Source organism: Cervus canadensis, chromosome 13, assembly GCF_019320065.1.
Source record: "Cervus canadensis isolate Bull #8, Minnesota chromosome 13, ASM1932006v1, whole genome shotgun sequence".
NCBI classification, from domain to species: Eukaryota; Metazoa; Chordata; class Mammalia; order Artiodactyla; family Cervidae; genus Cervus; species Cervus canadensis.
This window is the reverse complement of record NC_057398.1, coordinates 75,206,226-75,215,608: the sequence shown is the minus strand read 5'-3', so window position 1 is coordinate 75,215,608 and position 9,383 is coordinate 75,206,226.

Genomic DNA, 9,383 nt, shown 5'->3' with positions numbered 1-9,383 from the left:
GGCTCTTTAGGGGCATTGAGAATGCCTCATTTCTCCCACTGAAACATCAGAGTTGCTTCCCATCCTCCCCTAGAGGTGTCAGGATAGGGCTTTGTGATGTCAAGGCTCACCCAGGGCCACCATTGGCTGGCGAAGTGACTTGCTGACCTCAAAGCATAAGGGTGTGGCCCCCTGGGGAGGGGTATATATATAGGGGTGCTCAGGGGCTCTGGAGCAAACCACTGGGAGCCTTCAAAATGACTAAAGTGACTGGGACATCACAAAGCTCTAGAGCAGTTATGGAACGGTCAACTCCAGATACCCAGGACGAAAAGATGAAGACCTCCTATCAACCAAGGTCCAAAAGAAGTGTCAAGGTGGCCAGGATAACCGTGAGGGTGAATAAGTGCATTCAAGAAAAGGTGGCCAAGAAAGCTTCTCAGACATCTCCCACCTCTAAGAAACGTAAGAAAACCAGAGGTTCAAAGTTCTGTAGCCGGTGTTCCAAGGTGAGCGAAGAGCTGAGTCAGGACCAACCAAAGGAGGTCACAGAGACCATGGAGAGCCCTGCCGTTCCAGCTGGACCAGTGGGCAGCCAGTGACTTCAGAGCACAGCTAGAGACCTCAGAAATCTTTGGATGGCTCTCGCTGAGACATGGCCAACAGTACAGACATTGACTCTTATACCAACAGCATACATTAATAACGAAAGTCAAATAAAATCAACCTGATGTGAAAAAACAATTGCACAGAGGTTGGGACACAAGAGTTGTTGTTTTCTTTCTATTGTAACAATGGGGTAACGTGGATATTGTATTAGTTGCCTATTGCTACCATTTATTGACTTAAAATAACAAATATTTATCATCTCACAATTTCTGGGGACAGGGTTTTGAGGGCATGAACTGCTATGTCCCCCTTTGCCTGGAAAAGCTATAAACCTAGTATTTTCTACTTCACCCAAAACTCTTGTCTCCAATATTTGATTTGGCACCAGTGCACCCAGTTTTCAGTATCAGTTCTACAAGAATTTAACTCATGAGCCACTCAGTCACTGAACTTCAACACGTCCTGTAAGGAATTAAACATGGAGATCAGGAAGTAGGTATTTTGTGCCCTGGGGGGGGAAAAAAAACAGCAAAACAAACCTTCAGAGAGATATTTTCAGGAAAAATTTTTATGGTCCACCCTAAAGGAGATCTGTCTGAATATTCATTGGAAGGATTAATGCTGAAGCTGAAACTCCAATACTTTGGCCACCTGATGCAAAGAATCAACTCATTGGAAAAGACCCTGATGCTGGGAAAGATTGAAGGCGGGAGGAGAAGGGGACAACAGAAGATGAGATGGTTGAATGGCATCACTGACTTGATGGACCGACGGGAGTCTGAGTAGGCTCCGGGAGTTGGTGATGGACGGGGAAGCCTGGCGTGCTGCAGTCCACACGGTCACAAAGAGTCGGACACGACTGAGAGACTGAACTGAACTGAGCTTGTGGCAGGAATCCTGTGGATTCCTGAAAGGGGCTTTTCCACAGAACACGTGGCCAGGGCACATTTAGACTATGAGTACCAAGATTTTTGTCGAGGCAAAGTTACTCTTTCCTAACCTTTGGAGACAAAGACATTGGGGCATTAGCCCCGGCTTTGGTAAAGGCTACCTCCTTACTGGCGTGGTGATCAAAGGCTGGGAGGTCAGCTAGCCCGCCAATGCAGCCATCATTGCTCCCTAGCAACATGCTTTAGCAACCAGGGACTTTTATTTCTGCACTGGCAGCAGGATGTCAGCTCCACCAAGAATTCAAAACTCCTAGAAAAGGTACTCCCTCAACTAAACTTGGGTTTTAGTTTCATTTCCCCTTGGCTGGAACAATCTATCACTGGTTTGGAGTATGTTTCTTTGCTGACTTACTAAGAGACATTATCTTGCATGCTGTTGGCTTGTGAAATCATTGTAATTTCCACAGTGAATCTGTGTTAAATAATTTTTTTTTAAAAAAATCTCAGTCTCTGAGCATAATTTGCCTCCCCCAAAACAAAGCACTGAGTTTCTTTATGGGAATAGGGGACATCCTTCCTCCCTACTCCAACACCCAAGACATCTTTTCTCACAAGAAGAGCTCTGGCTGCCTCAGTTTCTCTCTTTCCTCACTGTTCCCCAGGAGAACACTGTTCCCCAAGACTAAGTTTTTTAGGCTTTAGTGTCAGCTGGATAGATGATAAATGACCATCCCTACCTAAGGCCGAGCTATCAGGGAAGCGGCATCACCAACTCAATGGACATGAGTCTGAGCAGGCTCCGGGAGTTGGTGATGGACAGGGAAGCCTGGCGTGCTGCAGTCCATGCGGTCCCAAAGAGTCAGACATGACTGAGCAACTGAACTGACTGACTGACCTCAGGCTAGCTGAATCCAATAGCGAAAGGCAGGCTCCAGTCCAAAGGTCAATGGAAAGCTAAAAAGAGAAAGACTGATAAATATGACTACTGTATTAGTTTCCTGAGACCATAAACTTAGTGGCTTAAAACAGCATTAATTTATTATCTTACGAGTCTAGAAGTCAGTCATCTGAAATGAGTCTCACAAAACTAAAACAAAGGTATTGGCAGAGCTATCTTCCTTCAAGAGGCTCCTTGCCTTCCTTCAAGATGCTCCTTGCAGGCATCTTGCAGCTGCCTGCCTTCCATGGATCATGGCCTTTTTCCTTTATCTTCGGAACACACATGCCAACCTCATTTTTGTTGTTGTGCCTCCTTTTTTTTTTTTTGGCTGTGCTGTATGGCTTGTGGGATCTGAGTCTGTGGGCCAGGGATTAAACCCAGGCCCAGGCAGTGAAAGCGCCAAGGCCTACCCACCGGGCCACCAGGACGTTCCCTACACCTCCTTTTCTGAATCTTACCTCTCTCTCTCTCTCTCTTTTAAGGACACTTATAATTATATTAGCCCATCCAAATGCTCCAGGATAATTTCCCCACCTCGAAATTGTTAACAATCACATCACATGAGAATACCTTGTGAAGTTACATATTCACAAAAGCCAAGGATTAAGACATAGTCATCTTTAGGAGGGCATTATTTTACCTACTGGAACTACATAACAGTGTAGATTAACATAGCTGATAATAGCTGAAGCTGATACCATCTAAAAATCTGTTAAAAGATTCAGAAAAGTTAAATGATATGTACAAACACAGGCACACACACACACACACACATCTGGTTTTATAAGAAGAAATGAGAGAGTAGGAAGAAGGCTGCTAGGCCTGGCAGCTTTGCTGGGTTCTTGATAAACTGATTTAGATTATATACCACATAGGGTTATTAATTTAGGGGAGGTGCTTCCTTTCCTGGAAGTCAAAGCAACTATCAAAGCAGAAGGCAACCATGCAGAGCTACCAGTGCTCTGGGAGATAACAGCAGACATATCAGGGGAAGTCTCCTGTTGGTTAAATTTATCTTTAGAAAATCCCTGTACCTTGCACTTTGACAAAAGCTACAATTTGTCTCAGGTGTACTGGAAAATCCTTGTTGTTGTTCAGTCACTCAGTCGTGTCCAGCTATTTGCAGCCCCATGGACTGCAGCACGCCAGGCCTCCCTGTCCATCACCATCTCCCGGAGTTTGCTCACACTCATGTCCATCGAGTCAGTGATGCCATCCAACCATCTCATCCTCTGTCGTCCCCTTCTCCTCCTGCCTTCTATCTTTCCCAGCATCAAAGGGTCTTTCCCAGTGAGTCAGCTCTTCATATCAGGTGGCCAAAGTATTGGAGATCCAGCTTCAGCATCAGTCCTTCCAGTGAATATTCACGGCTGGCTTCCTCCAGGATTGACTAGTTTGATCTCCTTGTAGTCCAAGGTACTCCTGAGAGTCTTCACCAATACAGCTCAAAAGCATCAATTCTTTGGTACTCAGCCTTTTTTAGTGACCAGCTCTCACATCCATACAAGACTACTGGAAAAACCGTAGCTTTGACTATACAGACCTTTGTAGGGAAAGTAATGTCTCTGTTTTTTAAAATGCTGCCTAGGTTTGTCATAACTTTTCTTCCAAGGAGCAAGCGTCTTTTAATTTAATGGCTACAGTCACCATCTGCAGTGATTTTAGAGCCAAAAAAAAAAAAAATTAAGTCTGCCACTGTTTCCATTGTTTCCCCATCTATTTGCCATGAACTGATGGGACTGGATGCTGTGATCTTAGTTTTATGTTGAGTTTTAAGCCAGCTTTTTCATTCTCCTCTTTCACCTCCATCAAGAAGCTCTTTAGTTCATCTTCAGTTTCAGCCATGAGGGTAGTGTCATCTGCATACCTTAGGTTCTTGATATTTCTCCCGGTAATCTTGATTCCAGCTTCTGCTTCATCCAGCCTGGAATTTTGAATAATATACTCGGCATATTTCCCGTGATGATGCTGGAAAAACGTCAGTTTTCATTCCAATGCCAAAGAATGTTCAAACTACCACACAATTGCACTCATTTCACACTAGCAAAGTAATACTCAAAATTCTCCAAGTGAGGCTTCAACAGTATGTCAACTGAACTTCCAGACATACAAGCTGGATGTAGATAAGGCAGAGGAATCAGAGATCAAATTGCCAACATCTGTTGGATCATAGAAAAAGCAAGAGAATTCCAGAAAAACATCTATTTCTGCTTCATTGACTACTCTAAAACCTTTGACTGTGTGGATCACAGCAACCTGTGGAAAATTCTTAAAGAGGTGGGAATACCAGACCACGTTACCTGCCTCCTGAGAAGCCTGTATGGAGGTCAAGAAGCAACAGTTAGAACCAGACATGGAACAATGGACTGGTTCAAAATTGGGAAAGGAGCACGTCAAGGCTCCTTTTAACTTACATGCAGAGTACATCATGTGAAATGCCAGGTTGGATGAAACACAAGCTGGAATCAAGATTGCTGGGAGAAATATCAATAACCTCAGATATGCTGATGACACCACCCTTATGGCAGAAAGCGAAGAAGAACTAAAGAGCCTCTTGATGAAAGTGAAAGAGGAGAGTGAAAAAGTTGGCTTACAGCTCAACATTCAGAAAACTAAGATCGTGGCATCTGGTCCCATCACTTCATGGCTAATCGATGGGGAAACAGAGGAAACAGTGAGAGACTTTATTTTTGGTGCTCCAAAATCACTGCAGAGGGTGACTGCAGCCATGAAATTAAAAGAGGCTTGCTCCTTGGAAGAAAAGCTATGACCAAACTGGACAGCATATTAAAAAGCAGAGACATTACTTTGTCAACCAAGGTCCGTCTAGTCAAGGCTATGGTTTTTCCAGTAGTCATGCATGGATGTGAGAGTTGGACTATAAAGAAAGCTGAGTGCCGAAGAATGGATGCTTTTGAACTGTGGTGTTGGAGAAGACTCTTGAGAGTCCCTTGGATTGGAAGGAGACCCAACCAGTCCAGCCTAAAGGAAATCAGTCCTGGGTGTTCATTGGAAGGACTGATGTTGAAGCTGAAACTCCAATACTCTGTCCACCTGATGCAAAGAACTGACTCATTTGAAAAGACCCCGATGCTGGGAAAGATTGAGGGTGGGAGGAGAAGGGGACGACAGAGGATGAGATGGTTGGGTGGCATCACCGACTCGTTGGACATGAGTTTGAATAAACTCTGGGAATTGGTGATGGACAGGGAGGCCTGGCGTGCTGCGGTTCATGGGGTCGCAAAGAGTCGGACACGACTGAGCGACTGAACTGACGGAACTGAGAGTGCCTTGAAAACGCCACTTATGTCAAGTCGGTTGATAGTGTTGAAGGTCATACATGTCCTTATTGATTTCCCTCTACTGGTTCTATCAACTACTCAAAGAGGAGCATTGAAGTCTTCAAATGTATTTGTGGGGTTGTCTATTCATCCTTTCAGTTCTACCCATTTTGTCTTCTTGTGTTTTGAAGTTGCACACACATTTAGAATTGTTATGTCTTCTTAGTGAGCTGATTCATAATTATTTAATGTCCCTCTTTACTGCTGATAGTATTCCTTGTTCTGAAGTCTACTTTATCTGACATTGATATAGCCACTAACCCCTTCCTTTCTTCATTCTTTCTTTCCTTTCATTAACTTGAAACAATGTTTCACCTTTCTTATTTTAAAGTAATTTAGACTTACAAAAAAAATTCCAAAATAATACAGCGATTTCCCACATATTCTTCATCCAACAGTTCCTAATGTTAACATCTTGCATAACTATGACATGATGATAAAAACTGAGAAGCTAACATTGATACAATATTGCTAACTAAAATATATACTTTATTTGGATTTTATTAGCTTTTCCAATGTCTCTTTTCTGTTCCAGGACCCATTCCAGGATCCCACACAATGTTTCACCGTAGAGCTTAGTCTTCTCCAGTCTGTGGAAGTTTATCATTCTTTCCTTGTTTTTCATGATTCTAACACTTTAAATGTTAATACCAGTAGTTTTGTAAAATAGTCCTTGATTTGTTTTTAATATCTTCTCATGACTAGATTAAAGTTATATGTCTTTGGGCACATGTGCTCCTCCCTACATTATATCTGCAGGTACTTGACATCAATATGTCTTATTACTGGTGATGTCTAACTTGGCCACTTGACTAAGGTGGTATCTGAAAGATTTTTTCACTACAAAATAACTATTTTTCCCTCTAATGATAAATAAATATGTGGGGGAAGATACTTTGAAACTATTCAAATACCTAATTTCTCCTTAAATTTTCTCCTTTTACTATTAGCATCTATTGGTGAATCTTGTCTATGACAATTATTGCTGTTATCTCATAATGATAATTTTTTATTTCCTTCATTCCCTCTATACTTATTAGTTGGAATTTTTCTGTAAGGAAGATCCATTTCTTACTGAGTGCCGAAGAATTGATGCTTTTGAAACTGTGGTGTTGGAGAAGACTCTTGAGAGTCCCTTGGTTTGGAAGGAGATCTAACCAGTCCATCCTAAAGGAAATCAGTCCTGAATATTCATTGGAAGGACTGATGCTAAAGCTGAAACTCCAATACTTTGTCCACCTCATGTGAAGAACTGACTTACTAGAAAAGACCCTGATGCTGGGAAAGGAGGGCGGGAGGAGAAGGGGACAACAGAAGATGAGATGGTTGAATGGCATCACCAATGGGATGGATATGGGATTGAGTAAACCCCGGAAGTTGGTGATGAACAGAGAAGCTTGGTGTGCTGCAGCCTATGGGGTTGCAAAGAGTCGGACACGACTGAGTGTCTGAACTGAACTGAAGCAAAACAGAGCAGACCTCTGACCTTATCTCCAACCTGCCTGGACACTGCCCTGACTGTTAGTGTCTGTGAGTAACTATCAGCTATGAGTGCAAGCCTTGTGGCACCATCGTTAAGATGGGGAAAGAATCTTGAGATTGTTGAGCCCCTGGAGGGGGCCTGGCCAACCAAGCCTCAGGCTTAACAACATTCCAAGATTTGCAGAACAAAGCAAACAGCATTGTAAAAATTAACATAATACCAGAGCTGCAGTTTTGTTCACAGATTGATGATGATATCAGTTTCCATCCTGAGGTTATAAATGGGAACCCCAAACTGCAGTCTTCCTCGAAGTCTCACCCATGGAGCAGAAGGGCTGCCTGGGACCTTTTCCCAGGAGGGACTCCACATGTGCGGTGACACGGGACTTCCCAGTGCTGTTTGAGTCTGGATGTTGGTCAAAATCCAGTTTGGTGATGTATCCTCTGCTGTTTCTATTCCTCTTTTTCTTTTAATGTTAGTGTATTGAAAGTAAGCTAGATACTTCTCTAATAAATAGTGGTATTACTTATTTGTATAGAATGAGTGACTTATTTTGTTAACAAATCCTTTGAACCTGAGACGAAAGTGAAAGCTTTCGGCAAAACAACTTTTAAAATTTGTCTGCACAGAAGTGGATGCATACAGCTAAAACCACCTTGTCTGAGTGCCAACTGTAACTCGCTTTAAATTAATGACAGGGGTAGGTTAAAAGTAAAAGAATGGAAAAGGATACAATCTGCAAACACTAATCAAAGAGAAAGCTGGTAGGAGCAAAGAAATGGATCTTCCTTACAGAAAAATTCCAACTAATAAGTATAGAGGGAATGAAGGAAATAAAAAATTATCATTATGAGATAACAGCAATAATTGTCATAGACAAGATTCACCAATAGATGCTAATAGTAAAAGGAGAAAATTTAAGGAGAAATTAGGTATTTGAATAGTTTCAAAGTATCTTCCCCCACATATTTATTTATCATTAGAGGGAAAAATAGTTATTTTGTAGTGAAAAAATCTTTCAGATACCACCTTAGTCAAGTGGCCAAGTTAGACATCACCAGTAATAAGACATATTGATGTCAAGTACCTGCAGATATAATGTAGGGAGGAGCACATGTGCCCAAAGACATATAACTTTAATCTAGTCATGAGAAGATATTAAAAACAAATCAAGGACTATTTTACAAAACTACTGGTATTAACATTTAAAGTGTTAGAATCATGAAAAACAAGGAAAGAATGATAAACTTCCACAGACTGGAGAAGACTAAGCTCTACGGTGAAACATTGTGTGGGATCCTGGAATGGGTCCTGGAACAGAAAAGAGACATTGGAAAAGCTAATAAAATCCAAATAAAGTATATATTTTAGTTAGCAATATTGTATCAATGTTAGCTTCTCAGTTTTTATCATCATGTCATAGTTATGCAAGATGTTAACATTAGGAACTGTTGGATGAAGAATATGTGGGAAATCGCTGTATTATTTTGGAATTTTTTTTGTAAGTCTAAATTACTTTAAAATAAGAAAGGTGAAACATTGTTTCAAGTTAATGAAAGGAAAGAAAGAATGAAGAAAGGAAGGGGTTAGTGGCTATATCAATGTCAGATAAAGTAGACTTCAGAACAAGGAATACTATCAGCAGTAAAGAGGGACATTAAATAATTATGAATCAGCTCACTAAGAAGACATAACAATTCTAAATGTGTGTGCAACTTCAAAACACAAGAAGACAAAATGGGTAGAACTGAAAGGATGAATAGACAACCCCACAAATACATTTGAAGACTTCAGTGCTCCTCTTTGAGTAGTTGATAGAACCAGTAGAGGGAAATCAATAAGGACATGTATGACCTTCAACACTATCAACCGACTTGACATAAGTGGCGTTTTCAAGGCACTCTCAGTTCCGTCAGTTCAGTCGCTCAGTCGTGTCCGACTCTTTGCGACCCCATGAACCGCAGCACGCCAGGCCTCCCTGTCCATCACCAATTCCCAGAGTTTATTCAAACTCATGTCCAACGAGTCGGTGATGCCACCCAACCATCTCATCCTCTGTCGTCCCCTTCTCCTCCCACCCTCAATCTTTCCCAGCATCGGGGTCTTTTCAAATGAGTCAGTTCTTCACATGAGGTGGACAG